This window comes from Acomys russatus, chromosome X, assembly GCF_903995435.1.
Source record: "Acomys russatus chromosome X, mAcoRus1.1, whole genome shotgun sequence".
Classification (NCBI taxonomy): Eukaryota; Metazoa; Chordata; class Mammalia; order Rodentia; family Muridae; genus Acomys; species Acomys russatus.
The window spans coordinates 93,977,340-93,995,302 of NC_067169.1; positions in this window are offsets into that span (position 1 = coordinate 93,977,340).

Here is a 17,963-nt window from a genome sequence, read left to right on the forward strand (position 1 = left end):
ATTGCCATCCTCATTTCTCTGTGTGCTCCCTCTCCTACCAGAGGCATGCAGATCCAGCCTACTGCTCACCACTCTACTAGCTGTCTTGAGGAGCCTAGTCTTATTGGAAGCTCTAGGTTTGATTGAGAGACTCTGCTTCCATGAAAATTCCCAGCATCATCTTCAGGCCTCCACATACAAAAGCTCTCTCTCTCTCTCTCTCTCTCTCTCTCTCTCTCTCTCTCTCTCTCTCTCTCTCTCTCTCTCTCTCTCTCTCACACACACACACACACACACACACACACACAAAAGAGCAGACACACACTCACACACCAAAGAGCAGACACACAAGCACACATACACAGAGGTACACAAAAAAGGAAAAAAATATTAGAAAACCACACATAAAAAGAAAAGTGAAAGATGTACTTAAAGGATACTTACCAAAAGGTTTGGAAGAAGTCAAAGCATCCTTGTTTGCAGATGAACATGATTCCTTATATAAGAGTTCTGGAGGCTCTACCAGAAAACTCATAGAAGAGCACCAACGTTTTAAAATATAAAATTAACATACAAAATGCATGTAAAACATACAAAAGTCTTATATGGCATTATCAAACATGCTGAGGAAGAAAGCAGGGAAGTAATTCCTTTCACTATTGCCTTATAAAATACCATGGAATAACCAAGGAAACTAAATACCTCTACCATGAAAACTTTAAAGCACTCAAGATAAATAGAAAGCACTCCCATGCCCGTAGATTGGAAGAATTAACATTGAGAAAATGGCTACCTGTCTTAGGGTTTCTATTGCTGTACCAAAACCACCAAAAAGCAAGTTGGGGAGGAAAGGGTTTATTTGGCTTATACTTCCAGATCATAATCTGGAGGAAGTCAGGACAGGAATTCAAGCAGGGCAGAAACCTCGGGGCAGGATTAGGTTTTTACCTTTTTCAAACCAGCTCTATTTGGGATTCTTTAATGCTTATACCTCCCTTCCAACCCACCTACCCTAGATAGGAGAGAAAAGAGGTTAATGGGGACAGGAGAAGTAGACCCTTTTACACGCAGTTCCTTGGAACAATTCCACTGGCATAGTCTGCAGGATTCTTGCAGACCCGTTAAACAGCAAACCAGCAATTCAGCAAAGGTGACTGCAACGGCAGCCACTGGAACCCAGAGCAGTAGCCAGAATCCAGTATAGTAGCCAGAATCTCAAAGTGTTCTCTGGAACAGTTCTCTCTAGGAGCATCTGAAAGGGGAGTGATGAACAGCCAACAATAGGAAACAATGCCAAGACCAAAATCCCAGCCTCTTGTTTTGGACTCACATATATATCTCCTCTCAGAGTCCATACTAGGATGTTTATCAGTTGGCCAAGACCATGCCCCAACAAGAGGCAGTTCCTCTTCTAGTGGACAAACATCACCTGCTCTCTCACAAGTCTGTTTCCAGTGGAAAAACACTGGACACCCTTAAACAAGTCTGTTTCACATACCACACTTGGGGATCAAAATAAAAACATATTTACATACACTACAGGCAGGAGCTGATGCAGAGGTCATGGCAGGGGATGCTGCTTACTGGATTGCTTCCCGTGCCGTGTTTAGCTTGCTTTCTCATAGAACCCAGGACCACAAATCCAGGGATGGCATCACCCACCATGGCCTGGACCCTCCCCCTTGGATCACTAATTGAGAAATTGCCTTACAGCTGGATCTCATGGAGGCATTTTCTCAACCGAGGCTCCTGCTTCTCTGATGCCTCGAACTTGTGTCAAGTTGACACACAAAACCATCCAAAAGCAATATATGGATTCAATGAAATCTTAATCAAAATCACAATACCACTACTACTAACAGAATTAAAAGCAATAAAAAAAAAACCTGTGCCTTTGGATAGTCAAAGCAAGTGTGAACAAATAGAACAATACTGGAGGTATCCCTATACCTGATTTCAAACAGAGCTATAATAATAAAACAGTGTAGTGCTGGCACAAAAACAGACCTGCAAATCAGTGGAACAGTGGAATAGGAGATCCAGATATCAACCCACACAACAGCAACCAAATGATTGCTGACAAAGATGTTGAAACACCACAGTGGGGTAAAGGCAGTTTCTTTAACAACTAGTGATAGAAAAAATCAAGCATCCATGTGTAGAAGAATGAAACTGAATTCTTTTATCACTCTGCAGAAAAATCAACCCCAAATGGATCAAAGACCTTAATACGAGAGTGGAAACGCTAAAATTGTCAGAGGAAAAAGTAAGGAAAAGACTTCAAGATAGAGGCATAGGCAAGGACTTTCTCAAAAGGACACTCAGGAAACAATGTAATTGATCAATGGGACCTCAAAATATTAAAAAGCTTCTGTGCAGCCAAGGGAACAGTCCAGTGAATAAATAACCTATAGGATGGAGAAGATCTTTGCCAGTTACACAGTTGGCAGGGGAGATTATATATATGTGAAAAGGCTACGTCTTTTGATAGCCAAAGCAAGTGTGAACAAATAGAACAATGCTGGAGGTATCGATATATATACATATATATATATGTAATCAAGAATAGGGACAGCCCATTGATAAGGACAGTTCACAAAAGATGAATAATAATAAACATGAAAAATGTTTAATCTCACTAGCTATCAGAGTAATGCAAATCAATACTACATTTGCAATTCCATCTGACTTCAGCTGAAATGTCACTTAGTGAGTAACAAGCAACACATGTTAGCTCTGATGTACATGAAAGAGAACCCTCATACACCGATAGTGGGAATGCAAACTAGTCTGCCCTCTAAGGATCTATTAGTATGAGCTTCAAAACAAGTACATCTACCATATGACTCAGCAGCACCTCTCCTAACTATTTGCCCAAAGGACTCCAGGTCGACAGACCACAGAGACCCTTGCATATTAATGTTTATTGCAACTCTATGCATAACAGCTAAATTATGAAATCGACCTAGGTGTCCAATAACAGAAAAATAGATAAGAAAAATATGGTATATATTCCAGACACAAACTCATATCATTTTAAAAAATGCATTCAGTTAAAGAAAATTGTATTAAGTAAATGAGGTCAGTTTTAGAAAGACAAATATGTGTTTTCTGTCATTTGTGCTTCGTAAATGTTACGCAATCACATTGTATGTATGTGTGTGTGTATGTATGTATAAAATGAAAGCAGAAGTGAAATTCTCTATGCCAACCAGGGGTCCAAATTGGGGGGAGAGGGAGGGCAAAGAGCAGTGGTAGGAAGTATATTTGACTTAAAAATATACTTTATATTTGCATGAGAATTTTTGTGGGGGGTATGAGACATGTACATGGTCTTACATATGTACACCAAAGGAAAATCTGCAGAATTAAGTTCTCTCCTTCCACTATGTGATTCTAGAGGCCAAACTCACCTTTAACTGCTGACCCATCTCACCAGCACCTGTGCAAAAATTTGTTTTACTGTTTTAAATAAATTTTGGGCAATACATGCCATATTAACAAATGTTGCGAGATACTTTAGAAATACACTTTTAAACAACTTGCTCTCATCTCGGTATGTATTAGTAAAGCAGGGCTGCTGTAACAAAATACTACACGTAGGATGGCTTAAGCATCGGAAATTTTTTTTTCACCATTTGGGAGAGTGTAAGTACAACATGAAGATATGGTTGTGGACTAGTTCTCAATATGTGTTCTTTTCTTGGCTTGTAGGCAGCTGCCTTCGCCCTGTGTCTGCACATAGTCTTTATTCTGTGCACAGAAAGAAAGACATCTCTACTGTGGCTTCCTCTTTTTATGAAGACAATAGACCTAGTAAGACTACCTTCATAACTTCATTTAGCCTTGATTTCCTTTTTTTTTTTTTTTTTTTTTTTTCTGAGGTCTTATTCCTACATAGTCATGCTGAATTAGATACTCAACATACAGATTTGATAGGGTGGGATATAATTTAATCAATAACTAAGATTCTTTGATGAAATCCCCAATACTTTAAGAACTCCAAATTCTCTAAATCTCTTTTTCATGCTTAATCTCCTCAAGGATATAAGCAAGTAACATAACTCAATGTCAGAGTTCTGTTTATTTATATATAAAAACATATATATATATATATTTAAGCATATATAAGCTTAAAAATTGTATAAAATTTTATAGCATTCTTTGCTACATATAATTTTATAATCATAACTCATATAAAATAAAATTTATATAAAATAATTTTCAACCGGTCCACATAATAACTTTTTAAAATATTTAATTTTATTTATAAGTATGTGTATGCCTGTGTGAGTGAATGCCAGGATTGTTAGGGTACCCTGGGGGACTTGAAGAGGGGGCAAGATTCCTTTGGCTTGGAGTTATGGATGGTTGTTGATCCACCTGAAGTGGGTGCTGTGAAGGGAACTCAGGTCCTCTGGAAGAACAGCAAACACTGTCAACCTCTGAGCCATTTCTCCAGGTCCCACATTTAAAAATTTTTAACAAAAAATTTAGTAGAAATGCAAACTTCAACATTAATGTTCTAGTGATAGTTTGAAGAACAGAATAGACCAAAGAAAGTGATTAGTCAGGTGAGAATGGCAGTCTGGAAAAACAGAAGTTATGTCAGCAAGATGACAAAACAGAGTTTTATTGTTCATAAACTTGAAGAAGCCTGCTTGAACAACTATCCACTCACCTTCATAGGAGCTTTAAAAAAAACAACAACAAGAAATAACAAAACCAAAAACTAGATGGGAGATTATAGCAACTGTATGGAGCCTAGAAATAAGACCAGATGCATGTGAATATCAACCTGTCACTCAATGCCTGCTTTGTTTTTAATATTTTATCACATAATGCACTTAAGATTTTATCTGATTAGGCATAAGAACTTATGAATAATTACTTATATAACAATAATTACAACTATATTCCTTCTCCTCCACCATCTATTTTTTCTACTACAGGAATCACTCACCACAGGGAAACTTTCATCATCCTATTCTTCAAGGTCAAGATTGAGACTATAAACACACTATATCTCAAGGTAGTCTTATCTGCAATTTAGCACACCACAATTATCTTGTCTAAGAGCAATGGTTTTTTTTTTTTTTTCTTTTCCTTTCCAACTTAAGCTCTTGGTCTCAAATTACAGAGTGTTCATTTGTACAACTTGGTACCATCTCAAACAGGCCAGGTGTGGCACACGATGACTGGAAAATCTACTGTTACTGAAAAGTCTGCTTTCAGGAGCTTTGTCTAGTGAAAAATAAAAGTATGCTTACTGCTAAGCATGATGGGCACATGCCTGTAATACCAGCACTAGAGGCAAAGGCAGAATGATCAAGAGTCAACTGCCAAAACTCTGCCAAGACAGGGTAAGCAAGTCCTCAAAAGTTCTGCCTCATAAATATGTCTGTCAGGTATTCTGTGCCAGAAGGCTGAAGAAGATGCGCCAACATTATAGAGTTTTGAGTGACTGCTCAGGTAGCAAACTGTCTCTGTCATCTTTTCATTTGGAAAGCTACTAATCTGCACTCCCATCATACTCAGGTAATTATTTTTTTTTTCAAGACAGGGTTTCTCTGTGTAGCCTTGGCTGTCCTGGTCTTGCTTTCTAGACCAGGCTGGCCTCGAACACACAGTGATCCACCTGCCTCTGCCTCCTAAGTGCTGGGATTAAAGGCGTGCGTCACCACCACCAGGCTTCAGGTAATGAAGGTTATTCCTTCTCATGTCTCTGATGGGGTTGAAGACCAGATAGTTTAGTTTTACAATTAAGCTTAGTTGTTTAGGAGTGAAGATATTTTTAGGTCTAGATAGATATTTTAAGTTGATAGAGATGAGATATGATAGATATTGACTTACATTCAGAATTTTAGACTCACCAAGATAGGAAAGATGTTTTCTTCAAGGTTGCCAAATACAAATAGCCAAAACCTTATGAATGTAATATTTATATAATTCCTCATTGTTTCATCATTCTTTTTGCTGCATGTAGTTTATTACAAATGTGTGTAATAATATAAATTTATATGTAAAAAGAATTAATTTTTAAAAAAATTTTAAAAAGAGAAAAGGGAAAAAAAAAAGACTTGGAGGCCACCCTGGACAACATAGCCAATGAGCCTGACCTACATGGAGGGGCTCTATTTCAAATACAACAGCAACAACAAAAAACCAAAACTCTCAATTTTAAAAGGATATAGTGGCAATGTGAAACAAATAATGCTATATTTATATCTTCTCTCCTGAGTCCTATTTAATATCTGAGGCAGGAGGAGGTGGGGCTACCTTTACACCTAGGAAAGGAACCCAAGAATGAGTGTGAATCTAAGGGAGAAAAGAGGTTACTAAGGAAAGGAAGGGGCTTTTGTGGATAGATTGAAAACAGGAAGGAAAGGATGTGAAACAGAAATGTGAAGAGACCAAAGAGTTCTCAGAAGTGCAGATACCTCATTGAACTTGGCATATTGGACTCGATCTCTTTGTCTGAGTGGTTTTGTCTGGGCTTGTAGCAGAAGATAAGCAGAAGAAGCTGAAAGGATGGAGGCACAAAGAACCTGCTAAGGGGACCATAGGCAGAAGCAGCACACTAGTTTTCAGAGTGTTCGCTGACGGTTGAGGCCATTAACACTCTGAAACCCAAACAAGATCACAAGCCAGAACAGTGCCACCACCCTCTGCCTGGAAACATGCATATTAGCAGAATTTTCTGGAGTACTCCCAACTGGGAACTTCGGAACAGAACATTGCAGATATAGAGGTCACCAAAACAGGGCACACACTCACCATGACTACTGTGGTGGCTCAAGCACCTAGCAGAATCACACGAAGTTAAGGAAACCATTGCAAGTACTTTGGTAAGTCTTACCCAGGTTCCTGAACCCTCTAGCCAGGGAGAAGGTGTACATGCATATGTGTACATCAGCTTCCACTGCAACCAACCCCACCCATCTTTTGGTTCTTCATTTAGCTTACTAGGTCTAAACTGGACCAGAGAGCATCCTTTCCTCAGCCTCCAAAGCTTATAATACCTGAAGGACAAGAGGCTGGACCATATATGAAATGAACACTTCAGAATGGCTGTATCAGCTCTACTTATGTTGCAGACACTTTCTGTGAGTGTGTATTATTTATTTTATAATATTGGGCACTTGCTGTCTTTCATACTGTGTGGATGCATACTGTGGACACTTACTGCAATCACACTGTGTCACATGAATATTCACATAATGTGCACAGTTGTGTACATATATGTACTATATGGCAATGGCACACATAAAATTACATACTTTCCTGTATCTATCCGAATGAAGAGGAAATTTTTAATAAGATTAACAAAACAGGACAAAGCATTTAAAATATTTCCCACACAAATTCAGAAGACCCTATGAAACAACAGAGTGTCTATTTTGGTGTTACAGGATTCATCAAAAGAAAATATAGTAGTTCAAATTCACAAAATCAAGCAAATGAAAGTAGAGTATTTCAAATAAAGAACAAACAATTTTAGTATAAATATGTCCTAAAGGATAGTAACTCTGTGTGAAATAACAGCCATGGCTACATAAGGAAATCCAATCTCAATGTATTTCTAAGTAATTATATAGAATATTTGTGTGTCAGGTACTATACTAAGTATGTTACATGTACTATTTACTTTAAAATTAAAACAAAACATCATAGCAATGAGTGACAGGTTGAAATTAATGTAATTTTTATTGCTTTTAAAGACAGAGTCTCACTATATAGCTCTGGCTGGCATAGTGCTCAATATGTAGACCAGGTTGATCTGCCTGCCTCTGCCTCCCAAGTGCTGGGATTAAAGGCGTGCACCACCACATTCAGCAATAGATATTTAAGGTGTATTTTTAAAAAGGGAGAAAATAGTCAAAGTATTTTCTACACAGACTCAGAGGAGCCTATTAACTCACAGTGTGTTTATTTTTGTTCTGTTGGATTTAGTGAAAGAAAAACATATACAGTAGGCCTACTTATATTTGAATTTTAAATAAAGAGAAAATATTCTTTTAATATAAATATGTCTCTAATAAATCTTGAGTATGGCAAGATAGCTCAATGGGTAAAGGTACTGGTTGAAAAGCCTCACAACCTTAGTTCAAAATTTAGAACCCCAGGTTCCCCTGGGGCACAGCCAGTAGAGGTGAGCTGCACTCTGTCCTCTGAGCCCCAACATCCGCATTCCCAAGGAGGCCTGCAAGGCCTCAGGAACATCCAGGCTAGAAAACCCCACCACGCCCCACCAGTCCCCTTCCTGCCAAGTTCCCTTGAGGCACAGGCAGCGGAGGTAGACTGCACATTTTGTTCTCCTAAGCCTTATTACCCACATCCCTGAGGAGATCTGTAGGCCCCTAGGAACTTCCAGGCTAAACACCCTCACCCTGCCCTGCCCCAGCAGACTCCTTCCTGCTAGGTTCCCCTCAGGCACAGGCAGCAGAGGTGAGCTATATACTGTCCTCCAAGCCCCATTACGAAGATTACTGAGGAGACCCGCAGGACCCCAGGAACAGCCATGCCTGCCTGGCCCGAGGAATTTCCAGGTTAGACACCCCCAGTCTGCCACGCCAATCCCTTATCTTCAGGGTTCACCTAGGGCTAGCAGAGGTGAGCAGCAGGCTATTCCCTGAGCCCCATTATTAGACCCAAGGCTCCAAAGGTCTCTTGAGGAGTTCTGCCATCATCAGGAACCCCTAACCAACACCAGAGACAGCCAGAGAGCTAAAGGCCAGAGCAAAAACACAATCAGCAAGGGCCACGGCAACATGGCACCACCACAGCCTACTACAACCAGCCCTGGATACCCTAACACAGCCAAAGCACAAGAAGATGACCTTAAATCCAACCTTATAAAGATGATAGAGGCCTTTATAGGGGAAATGAATAAATCCCTTAGAGATATACAGGAAAATACAATCAAGCAAGTGAAGGAAATGAATAAAATGGTTCAAGACCTGAAAATGAAACTAGAAGTGATAAAGAAAACAGAAACAGGGAATTCTGGAAATGGAAAAACCTACAAAAGATGGATGAGAGAATCTCAGGCTTAGAAGACAATTGAAGAAATAGGTAAATCGGTCAACAAAATTGTTAAACTAAAAAGTTCCTGATATAAAACACCTCAGAAATCAGGGACAGTATGAAAAGGTGGGATCTAAGAATAATAAGAATAAAAGAATGAGAAGAACCTCAGCTCCAAGGCCCAGAAAATAGTTTCAACAAAATCATAGAAGAAAACTAAAGAAGGGATGCCTATAAACATACAAGAAGCCTACAGAACTCCAAATAGACTGGATCAGAAAAGAAAATTCTTCTGCCACATAATAATCAAAACACTTAATGTACAAAGCAAGAAAGAATACTAAAACCGGCAAGAGAAAAAGGCCATGTAATATATAAAGGCAGATCTATTGAAATTACACCCAACTTCTCAACAGACACTGTAAAAGCCAGGAGGGCTTGGGAAAACCCTAAGAGACCACAGATGTCAGCCCAGACTGCTATGCCCAGAAAAACTAATCATTGTAGATGGAGAAAACAAGATATTTGTGACAAATCCAAATTTAAATAGTATCTATGCACAAATACAGCCCTACAGAAGATACTAGAAGGAAAACTCCAAGCCAACGGGGTTAGCTACACCCAAGAAAACACAGGAAATAAATAATTCCACAACAACAAAACAAAAAGAAGACACATACATGTGTTCATGAACACACACACACACACACACACACACACACACACACACCAAACGTACACATTTCATGAATATCTCCAATCTGACAACCATGGTAGTGCATGCCTGCAATCCCAACACTTGGGAGGTTGAGTGAGGAGAATTATGAGATACAGGCCATAATGAGATACAGGAATAAATGAGTAGTTCTAGGCTAGTCTCAAAACAAGTGGTAATTTAATAAAGATGTTTTTAATATATATATGTATTTGTTTGCTCATATGGTAGTGGGAGGGGCACATTCATGGCACAGCATGCGTGGATGTCAGAGACCAACTTGAGAATCAGATTTCTCCTTCCACCTGTGTGTTCTAAAATTTTCTCTCTGTTAATTTATTTATTTAATCACTTTACAACCTAATTGAAGCCCCCTCCCTCCTTTCTTCCCAGCCCCACCCTCACAGCTCCTCCCCCTACTCTCCCCTCTCCTTCTTCTCATAGAAGGGGAGGCCTCCATGAGTACCAACCCACCCTGATGCATCAAGTATAAGCAGGACTAAGCACATCTTCTCCCACTGAGGCAGACAAGGCAGCCTAGCTAGGAGAAAGGGATCTAAAGATAGGTAACAAAGTCAGAGACAGCCTCTACTACAATTATTAGGGGACCCACAGGATGAACAACCTGCACATGTGCTACCTATGTGTAGGGGGTCTAAGTCCAGCCTATGCAAGCTCTTTTGTTGCTGGTTCAGTCTCTGTGAGCCTCCATGGACCCAGGTTAGTTTACTCTGTAGGTCTTCTTGTGGTGTCCTTGATCCCTCCTGCTCCTTCAATCCTTTTTCCCATTCTTCCACAGGACTCCCTAAGCTCGGCCTGTTGTTTGTCTATTGGTCTCTGCACCTGTTTCCATCACCTGCTGGATGAAGCCTCTCACAAAACAGTTATGCTAGGCTCCTGTCTGCAATCATAGCAAAGTATCATTAATAGTGTCAGGTTGGTGCTCTACCATGGGGTGGGTCTCAAGTTGGGCTAGTCATTGTCTTGCCATTCCCTCAATCTCTCCTCCATCTCTATCCTTACACTTCTTGTAGGCAAGACAAATCTTGGGTCACAGGTTTTATGAGTGAGCTGGTGCTGTACTGGTAGTCCCACCTGGCTATAGCAGGTGTCAACTTCAGGTTCCATATCCCTAGCTGCTAGGAGTCTCAGCTAAGTTCACCATCATAGACTCTCAGGAGCCTCCCCTGTCCCAGAAAGGCCCCCCATCAATTTCTGTTCTCTCTACCGGTCCAGGCCCTACCTTCCTCCCCCACCTCCCCACACCTGATACTCACACCTGTTGCTCTTCCAATCCCCTCTCCCACCCAGTTCACTCCCTCAGTCTACTTCAGATTTCTACTTCTGAATAAGATTCAAGCGTCCTCCCTTGGGCCCTCCTTGGCTTCTTTGGATCTGTGAACTGTAGTATGTTTAACCCATATTTTATGGCTAATGCCCACTTATAAATGAGTACATACCATGTGTGTCTTTCTGGGTCTGGGTTACCTCACTCAGGATGACCTTTTCTACATCCATCCATTTGTCTGAAAATTGCATGGTGTCTTTGGTTTTGATAGTCGAATAGTATTCCATTGTGTAAACGTACCACAGTTTCTTTATCCATTCTTTGGTTGAGGGACATCTGGGTTATTTTCATATTCTGGCTATTATGAATAAGGCTGCTATGATCATAGTTGAGTAAGTGTCCTTGTGGTATAGTGGTACATCTTTTGGGTATATTCCCAGGAGTGGTACAGCTGGGACTTGAGGTAGAACTATTCCTAATTTTCTGAGAAAGCACCAGATGGATTTCCAAAGTGGTTGTACAAGTTTGTACTCCCAGCAGCAATGGAGAAGTGTTCCCCTTTCTCCACATCCTTGCCAGCATGTGCTGTCACTTGAGTTTTTTATCTTAGCCATTCTGACAGGTCTAAGATGGAATCTCAGAGTTGTTTTGATTTGCATTTCCCTGATGACTAAGGATGCTGAGCATTTCTTTAAGTGCTTCTTGGCCATTCGATATTCCTCTGTTGAGAATTCTGTTTAGCTTTGTACCTTATTTTTTAAATTGGGTTATTTGCTTTGTTTATATTTATTTTATGAGCTCTAGAATATCAGCAGCTCAGGCTCTAATAACAACAATTAATACAAAGGACTGCTTAAAACTGAAAAGCTTCTTAAGACAAAGGACACTGTCAATAGAAGGAAACAGCAGTCTGCAGATTGGGAAAAGATCTTCACCAACCCTATATCCAATAAAGGACTAATATCCAAAATACATAAATAACTCAAAAAATTAAACATCAATGAACAAAATATCCAATTAAAAAGTTGGGCACGGAAGTAAACAGAGAATTCTCAACAGAGAAATCTCGAGTGGCTGAGAAGCAGTTAAAGAAATGTTCAGCGTCCTTCATTATCAGGGAACTACAAATCAAAACAACGCTGAGATTCCATCTTACACCCGTCAGAATGGCTAAGATCAAAAACACAAGCGATAGCACATGCTGATGAGGATATGAAGAAAGGGGAAACCTCCTCCATTGCTGGTGGGTGTGCAAACTTCTACAACCACTTTGGAAATCTATCTGGCAATTTTTCAGAGAACTGGGAATAGCTTTACTTCAAGACCCAGCTATACCATTCCTGGTCATATACTCAAAAGATGTTCCACCATACAAGGACATTTTCTCAACTATTTTCATAGCAGCTTTACTCATAATAGACAAAATCTGCACACAACCTAGATGTCCCTCAACTGAAGAATGGATAAAGAAACTGTGGTACATTTACACAATGGAATGCTATTCATCTATCAAAACAAAAGACACCATGTAATTTTCAGGCAAAAGGATGGATCATCTGAAGTGAGGTAACCCAGACCCAGAAATACACACATGGTATGTACTTATTTTTAAGCAGCCATTAGCCATAAAGTACAGGAAAACCATGCTACAATATACAGTACCAAAGAAAATAAGTAACAAGGAGGATCCAAGGGAGGAAGTTAAAATCTCACTCAGAAGGGGTAATAGAATAGACAGAGGTAGTGGTTGAACAGAGAGAACAAGGTAGGAGAGGGGGTACAGAAAGAAATGAGGATGGAGATCAGACCCGAGGAGAGGTGGGACTGGAAGATAGAAGACCTACAGAGAACAGACAAATTGTGTGGGTGGAGGGTGCATGTCTGTAACAAGGTGCAGACCTAAGCCCAGATCAGCCTCTGGAAGGAGATGAGGGAGACTCTAGCTAAGACTCCTAGTCGCAGGGGTCATGGGGACCAAAGAGGACACCCTCTAACTATACAAGACTCCTAGAAGAGGAAAGACAACACCAAGCCACCCACAAACACTTCAACCCAAAATTTACCCTGCTTACAAGATGTGTAGGGATAAAAATAGAGCAGAAACTGAGAGAATGTCCAACCAATGCCTGGCCCAACCCGAGACCCACTCCATGGAAGAGAGCCAACCCCTGACACTATTAAGGATATTCGGCTATGCTTTCAGACAGAAGCCTAGAACAGTTATCCTCTGAGAGGCTCCACCCAGCATTGGCTCGAAACAGATACTGAGACTCACAGCCAAGCATTAGGTGAAGCATAGGGAGTCTTGTGGAAAAGTGGGGAGAACAAAAGGACATGGAAGTTTCAGGAGTGTCACAAGGAGACCAACAGAACCAACCAACCATGGCGCAGAGGGGCTTGTGGAGACTGAAGCATCAACCAAGGACCAGGCATTGAATGGACCTAGGTTTTCTATATAGATGTAGCAGATGGGCAGCTCAGGCTTCATGTGGGTCCTCTAGTAAGGTGAGCAGGGCCTGTCTCTGACCTGCACTCTGTTGCCTGCTTTTTGATCATTTCCCACTGGCAGGACTGTCTTGCCAGGCCACAGGGGAAGAGGAGCCACTGAGTCCTGATATGACTCCATGAGTTGGGGTGGGTGGGTAGAGGGGCCTTCCTTTTCTGAGGAGTAGGGGCGGGGGGATATGGGAAGATGGAGGGAGGGTGGGACTAGGAGGTGAGGATGGAGGGGCCCATGACCGGCATGTAAAGTGAATAAATAAATTAATAAAAATAATTTCTTGAGTTCTCTATATATTTTGAATATTAGTCCTCTGTCAATTGCAGGGTTGGTGAAGTTTTTCTCCCAGTCTGTAGGCTGTTGTTTTGTCCTATTCACGGTACCCTTTGCCTTGCAGAAACTTTTCAGTTTCATGAGGTTCACATTTATTAATTGTTGATCTTAGAGCCTGAGCTGTTGGTGTTCTGTTCAGGGAGTTGTCTCCTGTGCCAATGCGTTCAAGGTTCTTGCCCACTTTATCTTCTAACAGATTTAGTGTGTCTGGTGTTATGCTGAGGTCTTTAATTCACTTGGCTGTTAATTTTGTTCAGGGTGATAAATATGGACTTATTTGCATTTTCTACATGCAGACATCCAGTTAGACCAACATCAAGTTTTGAAGATGCTTTATTTTTTCCATTGTATGGATTTGGCTTCTTTGTCAAAAATCAAGTGTTCACAGATGTGTGGGTTAATTTCTGAATCTTTGATTTGATTCCATTGATCAACCTGTTTTTATCCAATGCCATGCAGTTTTTATTGCTGTTGCTCTGTATATAGCTTGAAATCAGGGATGGTGATACTTCTGGAAGATGTTTTATTGTACAGGATTGTTTTAGCTATCCTGGTTTTTTAATTTTTCCATATGAAGTTGAGGATTGATCTTTCAAGGTCTGTAAAGAATTGTGTAGGAATTTTGATAAGAATTGCATTGAATCTGTAGATTGTTTTTGGTAAGATGCCCATTTTTACTATGTTAATCCTACCAACCCATAAACATGGGAAATCTTTCCTTTTCCTTATATCTTCTCCAACTTCTTTCTTCAAGAAGACTTGAAGTTTTTGTCATAAAAGGTTTTCACTTTCTTGGTTAGAGCTTCACCAAGATATTTATATTTTTGTGGCTATTGTGAAGAGTGTTGTTTCATTAATTTCTTTTTCAGCTATCTTATCATTTGTATAAAGAAGGGCTACTGAACTTTTTAGTTAAATTTTTTAAAAACCAGCTTTAAATGCTATATTCTGTATGTCTCTGAGGTTTATTGAAGACCTTATTTATATTACCTTATCTTTCTACAGAATCATATCTCTCTGTTATACCTAAGATATATGTTCTTGTGATAAAAATAGACTAGCAGTTGATATGACCATGATTTGATCAACTAACAATTATAACTTACTTTTCCTAAACAGCCTGCAATAACACTTTTAAAGTATTGGAAGTAAACCTTGTATTATAATTGAGTTACATGGGTACAATGCCTCATATCAGAGTAGAAATATATATATTTCTTCTGTGTGTGTGAAAAATAATCTTACATTTGAATTCTACACCACTGTATCTAGAATTAAACTTATTTTCTATACCAATAAATTAAAAATAATCTTGTGAGTGACAATTGAGGCAATAAGTTGTGGAGTAGATTCACTAATCTACTTTTTGTTCTATCATCCCTATATATTTCTATATTCCCCCTTCTTTCTTTTCAACCCCTATCTCCAAACATAAGAATGAAAGATAAGGAAAGGAGAGATGTCGCTGAATCCAATCTTGTTTTCTCTCTAAATAAGACCAATAATAGCTTGTAACCAACTCCCATTGACAATAATCCTCTATAGCCCAAGAAAGCAACCAAAAACCCACCCAGTCACCCTTAAAGAAAATGAGGCATCATTCTCTTAAGGTTTCTTCAGGCTGATTTGGGATGAATAATACCATTGTAGTGTCCCAAATAAAATTGGGGAGAATGGTTAAATAAGCTAGGAATAGCATTTGTGGTCTAGTTTCTAAATGTTGAGAAATTCCAGGCCTAATTAGAGTCCTGTGTGGGACAGTCTGAAATGCTGGACCAATTGGGACTGGAAGCTTTCTTTGAAAGTGTCCTGGGAGCTGTCTTGTTCTGATGAGGAACAGCAATTGAAGAACTTGAAGCTGGAACATGAAGGATGCAGGATGTCAGTGTCCAGCAATGCTGAGAGGATTGCATCCTGTGACGTTTGATCCAAAGTCGGTGTACAGTTCTTTTGTTCTGAAAGCATATAGTTTTGCACAAGCATTATACAGTCTTAAAATTATAAGTGTATAAGGTGCGCGTGATGCACAGAACAATTAAAGCTGGTTCTCTGCTCTTTGTATGAGCAAAAAGAAAAGACATCTGTAAATCTTCATTTATGTCATATGAAGAATGGCATCTAATAATAATCCCTAGGGGTTCTGTAGCCAACAAGAAGCATTGTCTATGCCTAGACATTCATGCCTCAGCCAGTCTCAGAGCTAGTCCCATATAGTGGGATTAGCAATATAAGTTATCTGCTTGTTCTGCAGTTTAAATTCTTCACATCCCAATTGTATCCTCCTCCCTCATCCTCTCTCCCTTCCTCCCTCCCTCCCCTAGTCCTCAGAAAGAGGAGCCCTCCTCCCCTAACATCTGACCTCAGCCTATCAACTCTCATCTGTACTACCTGTAACCTCTTCCTCTGTAGCCTGTCAAGGCCGCCCTGCCAAGGGCAAGTGATCTAAGTTCAGTGGCCAGAGTGCACGTCCGAAATAGTCCCTGCTCTCCATATTTTGGGATCCACAAGGATATTCCTCTGTTGAGAATTCTCTACTTAGTTCTGTACCCCGGGTTTTAATTGGATTATTTGGCTTGGTGGTGTTTGATTTCTTGAGTTCTTTATAAATTTTGGATATTAGCCCTTTGTCACATGTAGGGTTGATGAAGATCTTTTCCTAGTCTGTGGGCTGTCACTTTGTTCTGTTGACAGTGTCCTTTGACTTATAGAAGTTTTTCAGGTCCCATTTATTAATGGTTGATCTTAGAGTCTGGGTTCTGTCGGTGTTCTGTTCAGGAAGTTGTCCCCTGTGCCAGTGAGCTCAAGGCTTTCCCCCACTTTTTCTTCTAACAGATTTAGTGTGTCTGGTTTTATGTTGAGATCTTTAATAGTTTTGGACTTCAGTTTTGTGCAGGGTGATAGATATGGATTATTTTTACTTTTCTACATGTGGCCATCCAATTAGACCATCCAGCACCATTTGTTGAACATGCTATGTTTTTTTCCATTCTATAGGCCTTCTTGATATGATATGCTTATCTTCTCTGTGACCTGGTTGGGCTAGGCTGGTAAGCCGGTGGCCTGCGGAGAGAGTTTATAGCTCAAAGCTGCTCATGAAACTGCAGCTAACGTGGGCTGTGGCCTGCACAGGTCTCTGCTCTGTGTCGGCTCTGTGACCTAGGTGGATCAGGCCAATAGGCTGTAGGTGGGCAGGGTCAGATCAGAGCCAGAAGTTGCTCACAGGATTGCAGCTAATGAGGACTGTGGTCCCAACAGGTCTCTCCTCAGCCTCTTTGTTTTGTGTCTTAGCTGGGTTAGAGCAGTATGCTTCAGGTGGGTGGGCAGAGACAGACCAAGGCCCCAAAGTTGCTGTAGGATGGCAGCTAATGCAGATTGTGGCCAGTGCCTGGATTCAGCTCTGCTGGTATGTTCCTTGTTACAGATGGGCCCGGCCGGTAAGCAGCGAGGAGGGTTGTGAGAAATCAGAACTCAAGCTGCTCAGAAGCTCCACAGACCCTCTTGAGATGGCAGGGGTCTGCTTGTTTGCTCTGTGGCCCAGCTGGGCTAGGCCTGCAAGCAGCTTTAGGGCTGAGAGAGAGAGAGATCAGAGCTCAAAGGTGCTTGGGTGCCCTGCATTCTTTGTAAAGAGGCAGCTAATGTGGACTGTGTCCAGTGCCAGGACTCAGTTCTGCCTGTCTGCTCCCCGTCCAGGATCTGGCAAGCAGTAGAAAGGCGATTAGGGTATAGATATCCCACCATCCGTCCCCAAATGGCTACTAATGTGGACTGTCCCCCCAGGATTTTTCTGTGGGTTATCTGGGTGGTCAGGGGTCAGACCCAGCTGTGCCCCACGTAATATGGATCCCTTTCACCTGATAATCAGCAGTACTGGTGTTTTGTAGCTCTCAGTTTGGTCTTTAGGTCCTGTGCCATCCTAGTTTTTCTGCTAATGAGACACAGTGTGCAATCTGTGTCACTGTCTTGGACCCCCTCTGTAGAATACTTTTCATTCGTGCTTATGTACCTACTGAGTACTCTAAAAAGGGAGAGACTTGGCTTATCTGCTTTTCTCTCCCACGGGGCCTGGTGTATATTTGCTGCAGACCAAATGTGATCACTGTGTTAATAAAAACATGTTGTTA